General features: G+C 35.7%; 1 protein-coding gene across 3 annotated transcripts in view; it reads right to left on the bottom strand.

Annotated features, from left to right (window-relative positions):
- LOC122807100 (histamine H1 receptor-like) overlaps positions 1–4,706 on the bottom strand; it is a 903,201-nt gene extending 898,495 nt beyond the window's left edge. For 2 of the 3 annotated variants that reach the window (XM_044078050.1, XM_044078051.1), the window contains exon 1: positions 4,620–4,706. The gene's annotated coding sequence lies outside the window, so the exon portion shown is untranslated. The remainder of the gene's footprint in view (positions 1–4,619) is intronic. The other variant, XM_044078052.1, reaches the window with a different exon arrangement.
- Between the last annotated feature and the right edge of the window lie 19,178 nt (positions 4,707–23,884).

Here is a 23,884-nt window from a genome sequence, read left to right as displayed (position 1 = left end):
AGAGTCACCTATGAGTAAAGTGTTTGGTACGTTGTCTTGCCTTAGGGGCTGTTTTTGGGTGGCACACTGGTGTTGTGAGCTGTGTGTTGCTTTGGTTGTGATTAGTGTTTGTTTGCGTTTCAGCTTCAGACGTTCTCATTGCTTGGGTAGGTTAATGTTAAGGGCCTCCGCATATGTGGGTTTCGTGTTACTATGTGTGGATGTTGATAGTGTGAGTTTTGTAGGTCTATGTGTTGATTGAGGTGTAGTGCAGATGTTTACCTTCTCCTTTTGACTGTCTAACACAGTCTTGGCTGGAGAGAGCTTTGCTTCCAGTTTGGCTATGTAATTGCATCTCTCGCAGGTTGTAGTATTTGATGGTAGGAGGAGAGGGTTGTCTGTGTACATGAGGCAATTGCTACATTGCCCCAGTATGCCCTGATTCACCAGGTGGACAGGAGAAATCACCACAAGCTGACCCTTGGACATGCCTGGTTAGGTGATTTTTAGTAAAGTACAAGAGCTGTTTTCCTTATCTTGGCAAGGTACTTGCAACTTTAGGTTGTTTAGTGCTTATGTGCTTGTATTAATTTATGGCTTCTTTATTGCTTTCTAGCAGTTCTAGAGCAAGTGCTAGTCACAGGGATTCAGATTTTAGTGCTACTACTGAAATACGAGCAAGGTCTAAGGGAAAATTTGAAGAACAGACTTTCTGGGTCCAGGACTAGTTTAACCCTAACATACAGACTTTTCATTAAGCTGATTAGACTGCTGTGATGGAAAAGCATTACCTGATGTTCTTGGAAACACATGCAAATATGCTTGCTTCATAAATGTCTTCCATGTATAACCTGACAACCTTTTGAACACAAAATGAAATGATCTTTGCTTTTTCAGTACTAATACTTATATACTGATCACTACTAATTTGCAACTAGGGTTGTTGTGCAGGAGAAAACAAAAGTTGCTTGTTTATGCAAGAGTATATACAAGAGTATGTTGCACTGTATTGTGCAGTCTGTGACAAATTGCTCCAAGCAAAGTAAGGCAAGGAAAAAAAAAATGACATCTTGGCATCTATTGTGTCTCAGTTCAAGGCAACATGCATGTGCAACACAGATGAAACAACATTCCAAAGTTCAATTGCGAAGACATAAATTGAACCAGTGTTGAAATATGGACCCTTAACAAAACAGTTATATTTAAGAATATAATAACTGTTTACTACTGCTTATATGCTCTTATATTGTGGTATAAATCTGAAATGCAGAGCTAACTTCTCAACATATACGCATTTTTACCTATACCATTTTGTTGAGATTTATACAACTATATTTACTACAGACAGAAACACATTTAATGAAAATGCTGATATCTGAAAAAGAGATAGAGCTGCTAAATGTCAAACACATTATTTATTTTAGTTATGAAAAAATAAACAGGAAATCATTACTTAAGACACTAAATATAGAATATACATTGCATTACTGAGGGGAAAACCTGTACAAAATTAGAGTTGCACTAAACATAGTAACATGATCAGTTGTGTTCAGAATAAAAAACATATTTCAGCTGATCACTGGTTTGTATTAAAATGGAAAATTTTGCTTATAAGACAGATCAAGAAAACATCTTGGCCATTTCTATAAAAGCAGTGCTGTAAAATGCAGTTTTGAGGGAAAAAAAGTTAGTGAGTTGAACTGCATTCATTTAATTAGAGAGAAAAGTTGTTTCTCATGGGAGAATCTCTTTAAACTTCATGAAAGGGCTGCATTCACTGTACGCCTGCCATGAAACTAAACAGCTCCAGGGACACTACACAACTAGAGGTTAGGATAAACTCCCTTCTATCTGTCATGGTAATTTTCATGTGATGTTTGTTTCTGTTTGACATCATAATTTTTAACCTTTCATTTTCACAAGAATAGTATAAAACCTTGCATTTTTTTTTTACTAATCTCCTACTAAAATATCACACTAAATTAACACATTTATAGACATTTATAGACAGATAAAACATCAAATGGCCATGACTGTGACTTCCTCAACAAATGAAACAGATCGGTCACTCATTCCCATTTATTTACATAGATAATAGTTTATTAATGGATAGACCAACAGTATTCATAAATACTTTGCATATTTGTAAGCATCAGTCTGTGGTTTGATCTTAGAAGTTGTAACTCTAAAACCCGTTTAGTAACTATAAGCTGAAGCACAGAGTAAAATTTCCTCTCTTCCATGGACATTCAAACAGTTTGAAACTAAACAACATAAACAGCAGTACATCTGAAGGTACATTTCTAACTGGATACATTTGTAAATTTGGTTGGGGCATAACTAGCATTCTTGAATACAATGTTAATATAATGTTACAGCAGCGGAACTACTGCTGCCCTTATGGAATGTCATGCATCCTTAAAACAATTCTTAATGGAATAATCTGAAAATAATGCATCTGTGTAGCAAATCTTTGAGAGGAAACTGTTTAAATACAGGGTGCATTCTGTATGCTCACTGTATGCTAAAATTCAAAGCACTAGAAGATAGGACAAGTTTATAGTGAAAACACTAGTCTACTAAGAAGCTGAGGCTGCCTGTGTTAATTTAAAATATCATCCATGAAACGTTGATCCCAGACACAGATATTCTATTACATGGTTGTTTTAAGCTGGGGTAGAATGAGTTACATTACTCCCAAGGGTTATTATTACCACACAAGTCTATGTAGTGAGTTGCACCCTCTGTAACCCTGTTATAAACAAAACTATATACACCCTATATATGCCCTTTGGCTCTTCATTTTAATAAATACCATGGTGGATATCCAGTGGGTTTGAAAGCCACTATTTTGGAACAAATTAAAATGGAATGTTATGATAAAGAAGCATATAAGTTTATGCTTCTAAGAAAGGAAATGGTGTTTATTTTAAAATATAATACATTGATGCCTATAGGCTTGAACACAGAATGTTGTTGGAAGAGTATTATATGAATTGCTGTGTGTTACTTTAAAGTTGTATTTATTTATATAATTGTTTAATTGTTTAATTGTTCATTTAATTGGAGCTGGGACTATATAAACTGTTTTTAAATTCTGTATGTTACTCCTTGAAGGCTAATTGTGGCCGAGGCGCTAGAGGAATAAATTATTTTTTCAGTGGCTGCTGTATTTTTTGTTTTGTGGTGAAGCAATTCAGCGTTTTTCTTCGTTTGTGTTACCGTTAAAACTATATACAATGGCTGCTCAGTGCTACAAAACATTCTCTGTGTTGCATGCAGCAGGCAGAGTCCAGATTTTTGGTACAAGGACCTGACAAGCTGTCGTGTCACTGCTTTAGATAGTGATCAAGCAAAAACATGTGTATCATTCATGTAAAAGTTCTAAACCTCTGGATGTGATCCTTGTCAAACAGTAAGAATACAGACATATCCTTCAGTAAGAATACAGACATATCCTTATGTAATGTGTTACATCACAGCAGGGAATGCAATTGATTTATCGAAGTGTTAGAAATAGTCATTTTCATTGTTGAGACAAATTTTCCTCACTCAGTAGCCTCTTATCTGAGAAAAAAAATGTTTTCAAAGTAGGGAAACAAGAGTCAAAGTTGGTTTATAGAGAAATACATATTCAGTGTTTTAAAAGTGGTTGCACTTTCCCTCTATGCTTAGAATAACAGCTATCATTAAGTGGAAAACTATGCTGACATGAATATGCCATTTATTATTTGAATCTCACTCGAAAGTGGGCTACATATACACAGAATTACATTATGAAGGAATCTAAAAGCAAATAATACCGATATCTAAACTATATTGTAGTTCATGATGTAAATGCAAGTGCTTTCAAGCAGTCTAACTGTTACACAACAGAAATAGTCAAAATATGCCTGTTAAGTAACTTCTGCATTATATAATAAACATCACAGAGTACCATAGCTGGTGTCACTAGCCATTTTGCAAACAACCTGTATGCTAGTCTAAAAAAAAAAAAAAAAAAAAAAAAAAAAAAAAAAAAAATTACTTGAACATTATTACGAATGGATTAGCACAGTAAATGAAATGAAGAGGCTGAATATTAAGCATGCAAAAAATGAATAAGTATTATTTGACTCTGTCTGGAAGCAGATAACAGTCATGTCCATTTCTATACCAGCACAGCCAGAAAATGCAATATTCTTCTGCCACGTTTTAGCAAACTAATGAAGATGTGCAATGTCTAAGATATTTCCATAGCATGATAATTCCATTAGTTTCTCTATACTGCATCCGCTTAGCTTTTCACTATGTTAATATACAGTGTATGACTGAAAGTGTAATTTACTCTTTCATTGCAGTTATAATTATAATAAATGTAACTTTTTGCTTTCTTTTATCATACAGTTCATCATAACTTCATAAAATCTTGCATGCTGCATAACATCTGAAAAATATTCCTGATCCTCCTGTTTTGTTTACCACTGTTTCGCATTTAGCCAGCCTTTCTTTTCTGTTAAGCAAATACGAAAGATTTGCATATGAGTAAGTTAACACTGTGAGGAACTTTCGTGTGCAAAAGAAAAAAAAAAGGTCACTGTTTTAACTTTTACATTCTAAAATATATCTAACAAGTCAGTGGTTGAATTTAAAGAACTTACCTTGAAAGGGTGCCAGAATCTTGTCAGAACTGTGCACACAAAGACCCCACTTCTTATAAATATCAGATCTGTTCTTGCCAGGCACCATTTAGCTTTTGATTTCTTCTGAAAGATTCCCTGCTTCAGAAGCTGTAAGGAAAGCTAGTGTGGATTCTTTTTTAAGTTACTCTGCCCTCTGCTGGTGTACTTGGCACTTGCCAACTGCTAATATTTTCCTACCCAGAATCTGGCAAGTATTTTCATGCAAGAATGTATATTTACTGTACAGAAAGTGCATTCCTTCTTCTTCTAGTGCAGTCATTCAAGAAATCTTATGGGAATCCAATTTCTCAGAGACCATTAGAAAGTCTTAACAACAAACACTAAGAGCTGTGTGCTCCTGAAAGCTATTTAAAGTATGTTGTAGTAGTCACTTTAACAGTAGTCCTGTCTTATTCGAATTCACAGTGCATTTTGTAATCAAAACAGTTTATAAACTGAATTTAAAAGAGAAAAAACATGAAATTTGCTTTTTTCAAACAGTGATATTGATTGCTGAAAGGGGTATGCTGAATTAGAAGTGTTTTCTGTAAGGCAACTGTCATTCTGTGCGAAATAAAACTGTAAAATGCAACAAAGGAAGGCTGACATAGTATGACTATAAATCTGAATAACAAAGAAGTTGTAATCTGAAGTTAAAGAAAAAATAGCAATTGGTCAAAGATATGGATAATACTAAAAGGCTTATGCGGTGATTAAGGGCTCACAAGTTACAACAATAAAATAGTGTAGACTCTGTGTGGAATAATAGTGGAAGTGAACTTAAAATATTGCGACCAACACAGAATCCTATCCATGCAATCATGAATATAGATCAAAAGCAGTAGCTTGCAAGAAGGTGACAATGGCAGAGCAATGAAGACTCAGAAATTTGTCTAAGAAAATAATGAACCTAATTGTGTTTTTAACATGAAGTAACAGAAAATTGAGTGGATATTTATATAGGACACAAATCTGTTTCTGGAACATTAATAAAGATGTATATCTCTGTCTATCTACCCATCTGTCTTTATAGATATTGATATAGATATAGATATAGATATAGACATAGCTAGAGGGATATAATTATTATGTGTAATCTAAAGCCATGTCTATTTGCGCAAAGTAACTAAGATCAAAATAAAAAATATTGAAACAAAACCAATGGATTTCCTTTTCTGATTTATAAAAAAGTAATCCCCCAAAACCTGTCAACATCTTTAGACATATTTTTCTCTGACTAGTGATATGTTAGGGATTCTTTTTTTATAAAGTAGTGTGCATAGTTTGGGTTAGGGGCAGGGTTAGGGTTAGAATACATGAATAAGGATGGACACTTTACTAATCCTGCTGCTACCCCCTAATTCAAATGATAGACAATACCTTATGGAAAAAAAAAAAAAAACCTTTCCATAACTGTACCAATGCACAAGATGCTCACTCACACACACACACACACACACACACACACACACACACACACACACACACACACACACACACACACACACACACAAATACAAATTATGTATACCAGCTCCTAGGTTGTACTATAGTGGGGAAAAGAGCAAATTCCCTGATCTCTAATGTACTGTAATGTCAATATATCAGCTTTGAGTTTTGGGAAAGTAAATTATATGACTTCAAACATATGACATTTCACTTTTTGAGCACTCAGTAATCTGATATAAAACCTTTTTCCCCATTTTCAACATGAGGTTGGGATGTTGCATCAACTGTCACCACCTCTATCTCATTTCACTGTCACTCTCACACCTTCTTCAGCAGTCATAACTGACCGTCACATGTCTTCTCTCCCACAATCCATCCATATCTTTGTTGGAGGCCCTCGTTTCCTCTTGTATTTTTCATTCTACCAATTTCAGACGACATTAACTGCAGGGATTGTGCCTTTTGAAGTAATTGTACCAATACCCCATACCTCAGTAGTGAAAGGTATCATTAGCAAATGTGTTCATTTCTTTTTTACAATTACCTCCAAGTTTTTAATGCTGTAGATACATATTTCTGGATGAATCAACTTCATTTTACAAATACTGTCAGCTCAAGGATTTGAACCCTATGAAGTGCATTTGCATAATTGCTCTGTTTCAGCAGCATTGTGCTTGCTATATATTCTAGTCAGCTAATCCTTACAAAGCAGCTTGCTTAAATGAATTATCTAAAGTAACTCTCACCTTCTATCTTTTTTCTTCTTTTACAATGCAAATATTTGTAAAGTAAAACTAACAACCACGAAATAATGGGAAATCTTTAATCACTCTCTTGCACTATTGTCCATGATGGAGACTTCATCACACTGAAATGAAAATTAACAAAACATTACTATAAATACAATGTAATAATCCAATTATTCATCACGTAAAGTTTTAACTGTTTTCTCTTTAAATAGAAATTGAAAATGGCATAATCATTCAAGACTGCAGACCTCTAATTTTACTTTCTAACAATACTCTTTCCAGTTCAAAATATCATCTGCATCAAATCTCAAATATTCTGTATGGCTCTGAATATGTTGTACGTACAGAAGACAAATGGAGACCGATGGAATCAAACCCTGGGCTAAAGGAGGAAGCTTACTAACAGCTCATAGATTCAATCCTTTGCAACAAGTGGAAAACAGATGTTGACTTATATGAGGACAGATCACTCTCTTGGATGTATCTGTTTATAAATCTAATATGTTTAATGAGATTCATAGTTACCTATATAAGAATCCAGTTGTCTCTAACAAATGTATTGCATTTTAAAAGTACTCATCTGTTTCCCTTTAAATGTAATATTCTCCATAAACAGTTTACTGAGAGTGGCTTGATGTTTTTAGTGAATATTTTTAAGAAGAATATGAATGATTTATTTTATATGGACTTCTCATTGCAGTATTGCATAAAGAAATGTAATAAAGGCTTATGCAAATCAGGGCAGTATCATATGTTGGCTGTACAGCAGCATAAAACAAAACGTTTGCTATCACATCATGGGATGTGCCATAAAGGGTCTATCTTACATCATCAAACACACAGGAGTTCGAATGATGTAATATCGAACCAGGAAGTTCAAAATCCAAAATGAACGAAAACACAGAAAAGTGATTTTTTTCCCTTGGGGAAAAAATGGCTGTTCCGGCACAAAAAAAAAAAAAAACACGTACACTTTAAACTTATACTAATGTGGGGGGCTACTTAAATATACCAACTCCAAGATCGCACCACAGTGGAGGAAATAGCAAAGTCGTGAAAATGGCCCACCAATTTTTTTTTCTCTGGGAAAAAAAATCAGTGTTCTATGGCTTTGCTATTTTCACATTTTGAACATATGGGTACGATATTACAGTGTTCGGACTCCTGTGAGTTCGACGTTATAATATAGACCCGCCAGAAAGTCTAACAAGATTAAATGTGTTTTTATACACATGAAGTAGAAAAGATTGTTCACAAGAATGGGTAGTAGTAGTAGTAGTAGAAGAAATCAAGTTATGAAGTGGATTGTTGATTGTCAATTTTTTAGTTATAGACAGAAAAACATTTAAAGGCATTACTTGAGAAGGACAATGATGTAAATGCTAATGAGGATGGCATGTTTCCTTGTTTAAATGTAATATATGATTATGTTGATGGTAACACTTCTTTCCAACATTCCAACAGGTATGAAAAATAATTTTATGTGAGTTGCAAGACTGAACAAGACAAAGAGTAATTTATGTTTGCATTTTCTGAGCTGTTTTCTTGTTGTACAGCTCAAAAATAAACTCAATTCAGTGAAAATGCATGAGGACCAGGCAAATCACTCAAGTTAAGAACAATTTGCAGACTTTAAACTCATTCAGTATTTTTTCCAAAATTATTTCTACAGGCTCATTTCTTCATGATCCATGAAAAGCTTTATTAGTACAGAAAAAATGTCCAAGTAGGCACCAGATGATCATTTTTCCCAGATTACAGGGGATGTCAGACCTGCTGCATCTTTCTCAACAATGCATTTTCTAACTAGTATCTGAGAATGACGAGCTTATAATGTATTATTAGTTTTTACAAAACAAATTACAAAAAATAAAATAAAAATATAAAACAGATTTTGCATTTTTTAGCTAAACATTGGAGTATGCATATTTCAGAGATTACAAGAAATTCATAAAATAAATGATTACACTTCAGATTCCAGAACTTTGGTGCAGTTGCTTGTTTTGTTTTTTCTTTTTTGCCGGTAATCAAAAATAGTTCTACCTTCTGGCATCAGACCAGTGTCTTAATTTGAAGTTGTAGTGAGCAAATCTATAAATGAATGTATACACTGAAAAGCTAGAAAAATGCTAAAGATAAATGATAACAGAAGTAAAATAAAAACATGGTAAAAATGAACAGAGTTTATATCAGATGGAGTCACTTGATATACAATATTAGGAGGCCCTGGAGAATTGCATAGCAGAGGGGACCCCACTGTGTAAGATCCATAAGCTTGATGGCTCTACAAACTAAAGCTGGACAAAGGACTTTGATACGGGGTGGTCAGGGTGATTTAGCATAGTATAGAATGGAATACATCTAGAATACTATAATTAAACAGATAAAAGATTAGTGGAAGAGGTTAGATAAATGAAAATGGTTGCTAAAAGCTTGTTCTTTAAAGTAATATCAGCTGGACTACAATTACAGACAGGAAAGTCATATTTTAAATTGAAACATAAGGATGTGTTGTTCATAGGAGTGGTTTACCATAAAAATCTTTTCTAGTATTTTTTAAATGTGCTAAAGTAAAAGACAAAACTTTCTGAGTGATGAATCCATATTAAAGTGTATTTATCACAGACAATGTGCATGCATGGGGTCACTTTTAACAGATATAAGACGTGCTGTATCTTTTGGCTTTTCCCGGTTAGGGGTCGCCACAGTGGAAGTCCGGTCTGCTAATGATTGGTAGTGGATTTTTATGTGGTGAGTTACCAGCCCTGACGCACAACCTTCAATGAAGGTACACCCATTCATGCATGTCTCCACGCAAAAGACACTCTAGCTGAGAATCGAACCGGACAGTGTCTTACTGTGAGGTGACAACGCTACCGCAGCACCACCACCGTTATAAGACTAAAAGTACAAATTAAATAGAATAAGGATTAATATCTACAGGTATATTAGAAACCAGAGTGTCAGAGTGTAAATATATGGCAGTAGGTATGCTATTTTATTTATAGGCTTTATTATGCATACTTAGGGATAAAAAAAAAAAAGTTAACCTGATTACGTTATCCATAAAAAATGCTTTCCAGTGGATACATGGTTTTGTCTATTCAGAAGGCTTTACATTTGGAACAGTTTGTTCTGTACATAACAAAGTTACCATTACAGTTCTCCCTTGTCCTGCTGATTAACTTTCTGTTTGTGTTTGGGCAGTTGAAATAGTTCTTATTGCCAGTAGTTACTAGAACTTACATCCTTTTCTGTCTCAACAGTATGCAGCTGGTGTGGGCATGTCCTGCACATCCTCCTCAGTCTTCTGAGTGAAATATCTCATGTTTTTATACTCTTTTAAGGACAAAGCTAGGCCCTGTTCCAAATATTTTGCAGATGGATCAATTGCTTTTGAGAATCTGCTACTTTTGCATTAGCCTTTTAATAGAACAATATATATAAAGAGCTTAGAAAAGGCATTGTTTAGAAAGATTATGTAGATCTGATGAAGCCCATCTAGTAAGAATAAATCATCTTGTGCTTACTTGGACATTTTCTCTTGGAATAACACTGTTCATGGGTCAAGAAGAAACAAGTTTGTGTACGTCAGTTTGATAAAAGGTTCTGAACTACTGCAGACTGTACATAACTGAGCAGTTTGCTTGCTACTAGTGCATTCCCTTCAAATTAAGTTTACTTTTAAGTTGTGCTTATTGGTCCCCATGTCCACTTGGGCCTGGAACTCTTACCACCAGTCACTAGGTGGTTAGTGTATTCTATTGTTCTCTGCTATGTTGGTACAAATGAATGCATACTGAAAAGATGCATGACAGAACGTGTTTATGCAGGTGAGCTGGGTGTTAATACTAATGGCTTTGTGAAATATGGCTAAATTTCAAAACCTACACTGCTTTTAAGTCATTTGCATAACAAGTTTTGACAAAGTATGTATATGGAGTAATTAAACAAAGATATTGCTGATATGTTAAGAAAGGTAGCATACAAGATTAAACAGCACTGCTGATTTTGGTTTATATAAATCAGTTTCATTAATACCTCATTTGTGTAAAAGAAAGTTGAAAAAAGCTATTAAATATTTTATTTATTTATTTATTTATTTTATACATGCATTTTTAATATTTAGGAGCAAGCATGACTGATTAATTTGTATTAGTTATGCTAATTAGTACCCATTGTCATGTAGCTGTACGGTGTAAGAGATTGTAGTTGGATTTCACTTTTATGTCAGAAGAAGGACAGAAAATTTGCAGTTGGTTCAAAAGCTGCTGCGAGCTTATGTTTTATTATTTTTGCTTAACAAGAATTGTAGTCATTGTTTGGGTTGTCCTTTCTTTCTGATTTTCCTCACCACATTCATGACATGGATGTTGAGAAGGTTACCTTTTGAGCGCAGTGAAGCCTGAGAGATGAAATCTTACATCCTTGTCAAGAGCACATGACAAAAGTTATGATGGGAAATATCTGAATATAATTATTCTTCATAGTGCATGGTGATTGTTTGCTTCATGTACTACCAATGATAGAAATAAACTGTAACAGCATTTAAGTCTTTTATAACTTTGAAAGCATGGCTTTCAGGGCCGGCCTTAGCTGATATGGCACCCTAGGCGAAGTAGTGCTCCGGCGTCTCTTAAGCCCCACCCATATACTCATGAAACACCCCTACAAGCCACGCCCACAGGTAGGTCACTCCCCCCCAAAAAAAACACTCCAGTCATTCACTCCCCAAAAAAGCCAGTCCAGTCATTTCCTTTAATTATTTAAATGCATAGAAGAAATTATACCTTGTAATGTAGTTTAAACTGCAAGTGAAGATGGAAATTTCCTTTAATAAACCTGCTTTATCTGTTGCTCCTTCACACATACTTTACTATAAAAGTCATGTCTTCAGAAAATAGAAGCCTATGTGCCTTTGTTCAAAGGCTTGTTTAGGTTAATCTAAACAGTTTAATTTACTCTGGGTAGGCGAGCAAACCTTACAGCTCAGGAAAGTAGAATAGCAACCTCTCTCCTCCCTGTGTACAGAAGCTTAAGCTAGAATAGCACAAACACAGATAGCCATTTGATAAACAATACAATCTTGAAATGAAAACAGGCTTGGCATGAACAGTAAAATTCTCTGCCACTGAAACTGCATGAAAACTCATATTTATAGAAAATGCATCTGGTCAGTGGAGGATTAAGTTTACATTTGGGCTGTTTTCAAAACAGACTCCTTGCACACATTTTTATGGCCGTGCATACATGTATTTGTTCTTTGATTCAACTTCCTGATTGCATTAAATTATATTCCTTAGGTAATAACAGCACCACTTGTTAGAATGTGTTTTACATTTGTAGTTGTAAGCATTTTTTTAATAAGCAAAGAAACAAAATATATAAACCAATAATGACAAAACTACCCATTTCAAAAAATTCCAACCATAAAAGGTACTCAGACTTCTGTCATTACAATCCACCAATATCACTCAATACAAACAATCTATGCAGAAGAGAAATCATCTGAACAATTCCACATTAAAGAAATCTGTTACTAATGAAGAGATTGCCAGTGGCAAACAACTTTACATCTAATGTTTCATCTACAAATTCAGTGCCTGTTGCCCTTGAAGAATTAATTGCCTATATTACATTAAAAATTGGTAAACTGGTAATATTGCAATAAGAAATGACTAAAAATGACAAGTTCATAGCTGCTAGGCATCTCATGCAAAGGAGGACATAAGTATAGAACCCTTATCTGCCCTTAAAATGTAGATACTGCTGTCTTTACTTTGTCATTGTTGCCACTGCAAGAAACTCACCTAATTTTGGTACATGTATTTCAATGATATATGTACTTGAGTAAGTAGTGCTGTGCAACTGGGGCTAAGAAGTTTCTTTAGAGGTACTGGGTTTCAAGGTGTCATATTGGAATGATATTCATTTAGTTTCACATCATGCACTCATTTAGTTACAAGTCAGCCTGATGACTCAGAAGTTATCATAGTTTAATATGTTGGCCTTTATATGTAGATCACAGATAAATTCTATCACAACATGGGCACCATACAACAGCTCTCTATCTATATACATATATATATATATATATATATATATATATATATATATATGTGTGTGTGTGTGTGTGTGTGTGTTTTATGTTGGACCAGTGACATATTTCACTTAGTGAAACTAGTGCTGACTATAATTATTCATGTAACTGTTGGAAATGTGTTGGTAATCTGACATGTAAAACAATATAGCAATAACCCACGCCTGGGTGTGGGTTATGTGGGATTTACCCACGGTTGGTGTGGTTTGGTCCCGAGGGACCAAACAAAGAGAACCGTGGGTAAATCCCACATTACCCACACCCAGAAGTGGGTTATTGCTATTATACTATGACATTATTTAAGAAAAGAAATAATTACTTTTCTTAAATAATGGCATTGTATAATGCCTCTTTGCTGCCCTTCGGCAGCTGTCTGGTATCCACGGCAGTTCTGATGTACTGCGCATGTCTACTCAGTACATCAGAGCTGTGGCCAAAAGCAACGGAGAAAGCAAGATCTCCGTTGCTTTTTGCTGTTTCGCTATGTTAAATGGGTTTAACATAGCGAGACAGCTTTAAAATAAGCAACGGAGATCTCCGTTACTTATTTTAAAGCTGTCTCGCTATGTTAAACCCATTTAACATAGCGAGACAGGTTTAAAAAAAAAGCAACGGAGAAAGCAAGATCTCCGTTGCTTTTTACACACTGTGTCGCTATGTTAAAGGAGTTTAACATAGCGAGACAGCTTTAGAAAAAGCAGTGGAGATCTCTGTTACTTTTTTTAAACCTGTCTCGCTATGTTAAACTCTTTTAACATAGCGAGACAGTGTTTTAAAAGAGACTTATACTAATGGAAAAAGTCCGGGCGACCGGACCTTTTTCCATTAGTATAAGTCGATGATAACGCACGCTGGCCAATCAGCGTGCACGTTTTGGAATATTAATGGGGGGGTCATGGTATAATGTGTGGTATCGTAGGTACGTTTTTTTACCCTCACTAATAACAGTGCTGAGTAGACGGAATTACAGTTAAGCTGTCTGAAACTACATACTGATTACATTACATCATTTAACATTTTTGGTATGTATGGGTATATTATGCTGGAACTTGCTATTTAGTAGGTCTTGGCAGGCTCCCAAGGCTGAAAGAAAAGGAATAGCTAGTTGATATAAAGAAATGTATTTCAGCTTTTCCCAGTTAGGGGTCACCACAACGGAACTCCAGTCCGCTAATGATTGGCAGTGGATTTTTTTTACGGTGCCGAGTTGCCAACCTGATGCCCATCCTTCAAAGAAGGCACACCCATTCGCAAACACATATATATGTTTATGTGTGTGTGTTTGTGTGTGTGCAGTGTGTTTAATTTAGGGGTGGGAGTCTGCCTGTCTGACATTGATAAAGATCTCTGTTTTCTAATTACTTGAAGCTATATATAAATAATGGCAAATGTTGCTGTTGTCAGTTGATCTAAAACTCTTGAGGATCTGTGTGTACAGTATTTCAAGGTAATGTGAAGTTCAGATTTGACAGACAAACTGGATGAGGTCACAAAGCAGTTAAGATCATATTACAGTTGCACAGTGAAGTAGTGTTAGAAGGTGACACTGTTGAGAGGGTACATCTGCTAAATCTAATTTTACACTGTTGAAATATAGCAGTATGTAAGTGGGAGTTAAACAGTCCTTATTATTGTATTAACCTGAAAGGTACCTCCAGGAGAAATAAAATACTGGTTATAGAACACAGAGACTCATGTTACCTCCAGAGAAGCAAAATAATGTGGAAAATAGAATTTGAATGGGTGAGTCTGGCTTGCATGTAATTCTATTTGTGTTGCCACACTATTTTTTTCTTGCTACAGCTGTACATCAATAGCTCAGATTCAGTTTAAGCTGGCAGTTTGTCACAGAATGTCAGCAACTGGTCCTCATTCAAAACCACATTTGCCTCATCAATGCATTGCTCTGTTCTTGTAATGTCATTGAATGCCAAATGGGACAGAAAAGCCTAGTGTCAAAACCTGCTTTCCATGCAACATTAAAGACTGCTTTTCATGGTAACTGTGCTACATTCACAATTCGGTTTATCAAATTATATGCTCATTCAGCAAAGATTGGAATGTGAGATCTCATACCATTCAAAGTCTGTATGTTGAAGTTCACAGAATAAGCAGAAATATAATAATTTCAGGAAACCATAACACAACATTTACATTCGTGTAAATCAGTTCTCTTCAGTATCAATGGCTCTAAAAGCAGCTCCGGGAAAAATGTCTTAAGAATGCAGTGATGTCCATAGAATACTATGATAATCTCTACCAAGGCAACACAGGGCACAACGAGCCTGATGAACTGATGAACACCGTTCAACAATTAACCCAAAAGAAAAAAAAAAACTACTGTCTGTGGTACTGAGCACTTTTCCTGACACCACAGCAGCCATTTGACTAGGGCCATACTTGCTTTGAAGTTATCTCTACACAGATGTGGTTCACAAGCTTTTTGTGGTAGCAAACCCTTCAGATGTTATCACAGTACTCAAAGAACTCCATCCATTCTAAACACTGTCATCGTGCAATTTTATAATAGTTTTTTACGATATTTTAATATTTAAAACTATGTAATAATAGTTCAGTGCACAAAAAAGCCCTGAAAATAGCGCAAGTGCATTTAAATTTTGTTCATAATAACACATCATTGTCATAGTAACACTGTAACTGTTTTATATCGAATTAAACTCATAGCAGTCAAAAGCTTAATTTCTTTTGAATATAACAAGACCAAAACATAAATGAATGAGGCAGAGCTACATAATCACTGCCAGGAGTTAGTTCATAAATAACACAGGGCTAATGATTACGACTTGACGTGTCAATAAAAATTGATTTTGAAGTGAGCGGCTTAAATTACAAAAACACAAACTCGCATGATACACTTATCTTTGTTCTAAAGCAAATGGCTACACGCGGACACATGGACTTGGTGTAAAAGAACTGCTTGTTTAAATTACGCGCAGGCTTGAAGAATGTATCTACGTCCACGCTGATGTTATGACGCATGTATGCTGATGTTCCAGATTCGTGTACCGCAATGTTTTCCTTTTTTTTTTTTTAAAGTCTCCGGGGCAACCTGCAGCTGTAAGTGGGAGGGCGCTCAACTCCTCTTGCAGCTGTAAGTGGGAGGGCGCTCAACCCCTCTCACGCTATGCTTCAGGCTTCCTGAACAGGGAGGCAAGAAGAATGCAGATTTTATTAATTAAAATAAACACTTAAAAATAGCGCCCTTTCCAAGGCCGGCCTGTATGGCGCCCTAGGCGTTCGCCTAGTTCGCCTATGCCTAAGGCCGGCCATGACGGCTTTGAAAGCTATAAAACACAGCGCAGTCACACAGCCATGCTCAGAAGCAAAGTGCCCCTCCGTGGAAAGAACGTCTTCAATAATCATGTGCAAGCATTTTTTTAACTTTTTTTTCCCTGTAATTATTGTCTCACCCAGAGGCATAGTTGGTTCAATTAGTGCCCTGGGCCAGTGCTGTGAACCACTTCCACCTCTTCAAGTAAAGAGCAAACAAGAAAAAAAAAAAAAAAAAAAAAAAAACACAACTGGAATAAGCCTTAAGTGAATGGCTTATTACAATTAGATCTACTACCTACCACCAGCAAAAAAAAAAAAAAAAAAAACAGCCAGATGGCTAGATGCAAGACATGCCCCCACCTTCTAGTCCAAACCATTCACATCCCATTTCTGTGGCCTGCCCCCAGCCCTTCTTTAACATATTTCATTAAAAAAAGCATCTCTTGTTTTAAACTGCTACATTTTATCCCTGCCTACATGGAGCGCTTCAGCTGTCATGTTTTAGCGCAAAAAAAATAAATAAATATTTTTTACTTTTAAATTGTAGAAAACTGTTTGCTACAATATAGCAAGCAGTTGCTACAGTTTACACCACACATGGGGCAGTACAGCACTCAGGTTTTACTGCAAATGTCAAATGCAATATCGGCTTTTAAAAGCAGCATTTCATTAAAGAGCAATCAGAATAAGATTATCATGCTCCCCCCCCAACATTTTGTGCCCAGGCTCATGCCCCTTTTGACCTGCTCTAGCTATGCTACCACTCTGATCATGATAACTTGGCTTTCTGATTCTAAAATATATAATTCTTACTTCAGCTACTCCAGTGGAAATGTATGTATTAAGTTTAATAAACTTGTATTTGTATTTATGGTACATTGAGCAGCTGTCCAATTATTTTCTGAGTCCTTCTTATCTGGTGCTACTTCCTGCTGATTGTGCAATGGTGGGAGCAAAAAGTTTGCAGTGGGTATAGTGTATCTGTGGTGGTCTGCAGCAGAATTCTACACAAAAAAGTGACAGAGAATGTAACACACCCTCAGTGTATCAGAGAAGAAATCAATAAATAATTAAATGGAGTCATTTTCAAAAACAATGTAACAAAAGCAAAATGGAATTGATTAACATTCATAGTAGAAAGAGTACAATATCTGGTATACAGTGTACTGGCGGAGGAGTAATACATAGATTCCTGCTAGGATGCTCCCTTTCAGGAAGAAAACTGCAGACATGAGAATCAGCTTAGTGGTAGTCCTTTAGTAAGGTGCATTTGTGTATGGTATACATTGAAAGGAAGACTCTAGAATGAAAACTGGCAGAAAAATCTGCACATCTGTGGGGATGTAGAGAAGATGATGAACCAGTAAGGATAAAAGTGATTGAGATGTGATACAGATGAGGATAATGAAGGAAGACTGAGAAGTGATGCAGCAGATGATGATTATGATGAAAAAGAATATGTGAAGATGTTAGTGATAAAAATGGCCATAAGGGATGATGTTGACTATGAAAATGAGTTGAAGATGATGAAGATGTGATGGTGATGAAGATAATGATGATGCAATGATGATGACTCTGAAGATTTGATGAAGATAAATGTGATGTCCCAACTCTGGGCCAGTAATCAAGCAGCCTGAATCCTCATCACTGACACTGGAGGGGGGACATTCACTTGGAATACAAATGGATACACTGACTATTTCCAGATGCAGACCTCTCTGCATCAAGTACAATTTATCTTAAAAGCACACAGGGAACACAGTCAACCTGAGATATGGATTTCTTTATATCTATCTCCACTAGCACAGCAATAGGGTTAAGTCATCAGCTGAATGTCCAAGCCATGTCCTCCAGCACCCTCTCTGTGAACCCAATGCTTTCTGTCCCTGCTCCAAGTAGCTGACACACACACACTGCCCCCAGATACTACAAAGCCAGCTACCTAAGGCTATTGCAAGGGTACCCAATTATGCTGAGTGGAATTTATATTAATACAAATGGTAATGTTGACCAAACAGCCAGGCTTCAGGAGTGGCCACAGTGTCACCAATAGATATAAGTACTCTCAAAGGCCCAGTAATTTAATTTCTTACTATTTCTCAAAGTCAGGTGGTTTGAGATTAATCTTTTATCCTCTGTTACAATGTATACATTTAAACAGTTACAATAATGCATGCACATTTCACTTCTGCCCAGCAGGGCTCACTGTTGATGCATTTTTACTACAAGCAACTTTACAAATACATTTTCAACACAAGCATCTCTACAAATCAGTTTGATATTCAAATAATATATAATTGTTTACTAATTCCATCTAGCTATGCTGACATATGTTACACATACACTACTCTACTTCCCTGGCATAGGTGGGAATACCTCACATTGTCACATCAGTGATGAAAATGACATGAAAATGGTAGTGATGATGAAGTTGATGATGATGAAGACATAATAAAAATTATGATGAAAATGATAATATGATGATAACAATGCACATGAAGAAGAATGTAGAATATATGTGGTATAATTAGCATCAGCATCAACACCCTTTTCTCGTTTTGTACAGATAGTAGAGTGTTACATCAACAGTGACAATCAGCTAGAGACAATATTAGTACTACTGGGTGTCTATGTCTTCCATGGTAATTCTTCCATACCATGTATATAAACACACACAACACAAACACACACACACACACACACACACACACACACACACACACACACACACACACACTCAAACCAACAGTCACTTCAGATTACGCAGTCCACTTACTGCATGTTCTTGTAATGTGGACCCCATTCTTAAGCCAAAGTACGATTAAAGTTCATGCAATTAGAATTGTTTCAATCTTTGAGGTTAGCCAAGAGTGCTCTTTGCTGCACCCACAATGTGCCCAAAATGGGCTCCTTCTACAATTCATATGGAGTTACATGTATTGGTAACATATCTAAAGACAACTGTAAATTCTTTTTTATAAGACCAGTTGCACCTACTACTGTTGGAACTGTCTGTGTATCCACATTGCCCTCATTCATGCCTGCGAATTCTGGGATTTTATTACTTTGCGTGTCTCTGTATATATAAGACACTCAAATCACTGGGTGTAGCAATTTACTTTTGTCTTCTTTTCATGGACTACTATATCTGCTTTTCTCGCATCTATTTTTTGAATTGTAGGTAATGGATGATCCCATATGATATAAACTTCATTATTTTCTATAATGCTTTGTGGCTCATGTTTCCAGTGCTTCTCAGCTACTTCAATATTGTAATGTCTGCATAATCCCCAGTGCAAGAGTCTCGACACATTATTATGCCTTTTGTATACAGACATTCTGCCATTAGTGCATCACACCCAGCAACAAGATGTGTGGCTGTTTCCAATTCTGTTTTACAAAACCTACATTTGTCTGTTTCTCTGACATGTTCAATGGGACTTTGTAAACCAATGTGTATGTAGTCCACTAGCCTGGGCCGTCAATATTAACTTTTCATCATTTGGTTTAAATTCACCTCTCCTTAGCCATTCCTGCATTAGATCCTGATCGACATGAGCTTATTCCTGGAGTTTTCTCTACTTGCAACTATATTTATGCATTTTACACATTTCTTGCCTTCTCATCTGATACTTCCCCTTATATTTTTTCCTTTGGATTTTTTTGGCACATTCACATGCTGCCTGATTTTTATCTACTTCTGGTTTGATTTCCATTTCTGCTTGACTCCGATGTGCTTCTGCTAAACTAATCAGGGAACTAGTCTTAGACTTGTTCTACTCAAGTTTTAAAACTTTCAGTATGTTTGGATCTCATGAGGTCAGCTGATATGTGTGCAGTCCTATGATTTCAGATCTACACAAGTAATCAGTTTTGAGGAAGCCCACGCCTCTTTCAGAACGGGGAATATATATACTGATTTTTATAAATCATTTGATATGCATGAAGCATTTTTATTATTTTCCTGTCCAACTGATCCAGTACCATTTGGGGTCAGTCAATTACCCTAAAACTGTCTGTTAGAACAGGAAGAACAAATTGTTTTATAGCTTGGACTTTGGTCCTAGATTCAGTATTAATTTTGGTCTTCTAAAATGTTCCTTACTAAATTTTATCTGCATTTGTTCATATTTTATTGCTGATCCTTCATCAATTCCTAAATATTTATACACTCCCTCTTGCTCAAGTTCCTTTACATAGGTTCCTAGATTACTACTTGGCTAATTGCCCTTGCGAGACATTTTAAGCCTAGCCAATTATCCCTTGTGAGGCTGAAACCCTGCACCTTGTGTTTGTAAGGCAAACACTTTAACCATCAGGCCACCATCCCAACATATCATATCCTGTCCCAGACTATTTTCTTGGTGCTTCACCTTTCCCGCTTTAAAGATTGCTTTTGTATATTTATCAAGACCAAATGACATTCTTATATCATCTGAGAAAGTTTTGATCTCTTGCAGTTGTGCTTTCAGTTCCTCATCCGATGAACTATACAGTTTTACATTATCCACAAAAAGATGAGATGTCTTTACACTTTGTTGTTTATTGGGAGCCAGATTGTAGCCATGACCTGATCTGTTATATAGACAGCTTAATGTATTAAGGGCAAGAAAGGAGCAGCGGTGACAAAGAGTCACCCAGGAATATCCCCATTAGAATTTTTATCCATGGCATAATAACGTGTCCTTTATTATGGCTTAGCTGTTAAGTGGTTTGTCACTGTTACATCATCACTATAATGTAATTGATCACTGTAAGGTGCATTTTATAAATGTATAAGCACTCTTTTATCCATGAATGTGAGATGCTGTCACATGCTTTTTTGTAATCTATCCATGCCATACTTAGATTCTTCCCCTTTTTACAATTCTCCATGATGACTTTATTTAACAACAAATGAACCTTTGTTCCATATGACATTCTTTTGTTGCCCTTTTCTTCTATTGCCATGATTGAGTTTTCTTTTAAATGACTATAACTTCTGTTGTCATCAATTCCACTGTATAGTTTATACATTGTTGGAAGGCACATTAATGGTCTATAGTTTTTATGATAGCTTGCAGGTTCACTCTTAAGGAGGAGTACCACTTTTCCTGTTGTTTATCAGGTTGGCATCTGCTCGAGGTACATATATAAATAATGTCTTACTCATGGCTATAACCTCATGTAAATATGTTAATAATTTTAGGCAGAAGTTAGGTACTGCATCTGCACCTGGAGTTTTCCAATTAGGAGCTTTTTAAATTTTGTTTCAATTTCTCTGGCTATTATTTCATCCTGTTTCATGTCATGTACATTTGAAATTCTTATTCTTTCTTTTACTTCTTCCATCCATTCAGGATCTTTACTGTGTTCCATAAGATCTTCATAGATATTTCTCCAAAATGTGTCTATTTCTTCATTTTCGGTGGTGTTTCTATTCATTGTGCCTCGTTTCCCAATTCAATATAAAACTTTCTGGGATAATCAATATATTGCTTATTTTGTATAATTACTTTATATTTATCTGCGTTTATTCTAAGGTTTTCTGCCTATGCTGATATCTTTACTTTATTATTTGCATAGTTTATGATAGATCCTGCTCTGTAGACCACTGTATCATCTTCATGGTGCTTTTTTTGGTCTGTCAGTTTTTCTGTTTTTTGTGGACTACTATTCATTTTAACAACAGAGGCACCATCCTCCCCCTGAGCCTGGCCTAACCAAATTGAAGGAATGTTTCCATGTCTTGAGGATTCTACTCTGTCATTTTTTCCATTTCTGGCAGCAGTGCATCCACCAGGATTGGGCACTTTTTTATCTTGGGACTTGTGTACCCAGATTCTTTTTATTTTTAACCTACTTCTGTCCATGATATATGCTATATAAAATACAGCTTATAGATCAGCTTTATCTTGGTGAGATTTTGTAAAAACAGGATCTACCTCATGAAGTTACTCACCAAGACTTGAGGATGACATCAGTCCCAGCAATACTACTCTCTATTGCCTGCTAATTTTATCATCTCTACATTCAGAATCTGTATAGTGTACCTAGCTGGGATGAGATTTTTTAAGTACTTCCACTGTGATACATGGTAGTTGAATTTCAGCTAGTCATCTGTGATGACACCCGGTAGCTTTGTGTGTTTTTTTTGTTCTATCATGGAATTGTTGGCAGAGATGTAGTGAATAGTGGATAATATTGTTTTGGTAGAGATGTGTTGTGGGGCGAAGAGCAATAATTTAATTTTTTAGACTTTGGAAGTAATTGTAAATTATTTTGTCATGTTTCAATTGATAAGAAGGATTGTTGTTATTAAAGCCATGGAGCTTAGAGAGAGATTTGGCATGACAGATTAAGGTCGAGTCATCAGTGTATTGAGCTGGGGTAGCATTATTGTACCAGTGTAGAGATCATAGATAAATATGTTGATGGCAAATATGATGATGATGAAGATGTGCTGAAGGTGATAATGACATGGCTGATGATGCTGAATATGCAATGAAGATAAAATGTGATGATGATGATGATGATGATGATGATGAATATTTGATGATGCAATGAAGATGATAAAAATGAAGAGGATGATGTGTTGATGATAAATAAGAAGAGCTATACAAATGTTGAAGATAATGTAAATGAAAATGAGTTTTATGAACATAACGGAGTGATGAAGATTAAGACTATGCAAAGGTAATGAATATGAAAAGTCAGTTGAAATTGTGATGAATATGATGTCACATCATCATCTTCGTCATAATTTCATGCTATGTACTTTATGCCATCATCATCTTCATCACCTTCATGATTTATTCATTTTCAGAGTTATCTTCATCATTTTCACCGCATCATCTTCCTAATCTTTGTTGTCATCTTCATTGATTTATGACCTTTATCATCTTTCTAACACTGTCATCTTCATCACATCTTTATTTTATACTCATTTTCTCATATAAACAGATTGTTCTAAGTGCTTTTATTTACACTTTTGTTGGCTAGGTTAGTCCCGCCAGGCCAATGAATTAATTTCAGGGGAGAGATGAGGAGTTATTTATACTCACTATGAGAAATTTGACCAGAGCATTAGGGAACTTCACTTACTCGTTTCAGTGGGGGAGTTCGAGACAGAGTGAATGACAAGCAGAGGCTGTGTCTACACACAGTGTGGAAATATAACTTCAAATCAAAATAGTAGTTGACATGTTTTACTTTGCAATCTGGAATATTACTGCATGAGATGTTGCTGTCAATTAAGTTCGAGGAGCCAGCAGATGAGTTTGTTTTATTCTGGGGTGATTTAGTGGAAAGGTGATTTACAGAACAGACTAGTGGTGTACCATCAGAAGCTATATCTCACAAGCATGCACTGAGCTTGGATTATGAGGCATGTGATGTAGAAGGTCAAGTGGCTGGAAAGAAAGCACCAGAGAGAGATAAAGAGAGCCAGAGAGTCAAACTGTAACAAAGCCAAAACTTATGTGACTTTTGCAGCAAATCACATGTTTCACAGTGGACTAAACATATAATTCATATCAGACAAGAAATGGACAAAATATTGACAGATATAAACCATGAGATGATATTGATAGGCCTTTACACTTTGTTACAATAGATATAAACATACTAACACTGAATCTCAGAAGTATATGTCATAAAATAGCCCCATTACA

The sequence above is a fragment of the Protopterus annectens genome, chromosome 7.part0 (assembly GCF_019279795.1).
Source record: "Protopterus annectens isolate FY-2018-M chromosome 7.part0, PAN1.0, whole genome shotgun sequence".
NCBI lineage: Eukaryota > Metazoa > Chordata > Ceratodontiformes > Protopteridae > Protopterus > Protopterus annectens.
The sequence above is the reverse complement of the archived record's forward strand: the minus strand, read 5'-3'. Positions and strand labels throughout refer to the sequence as shown.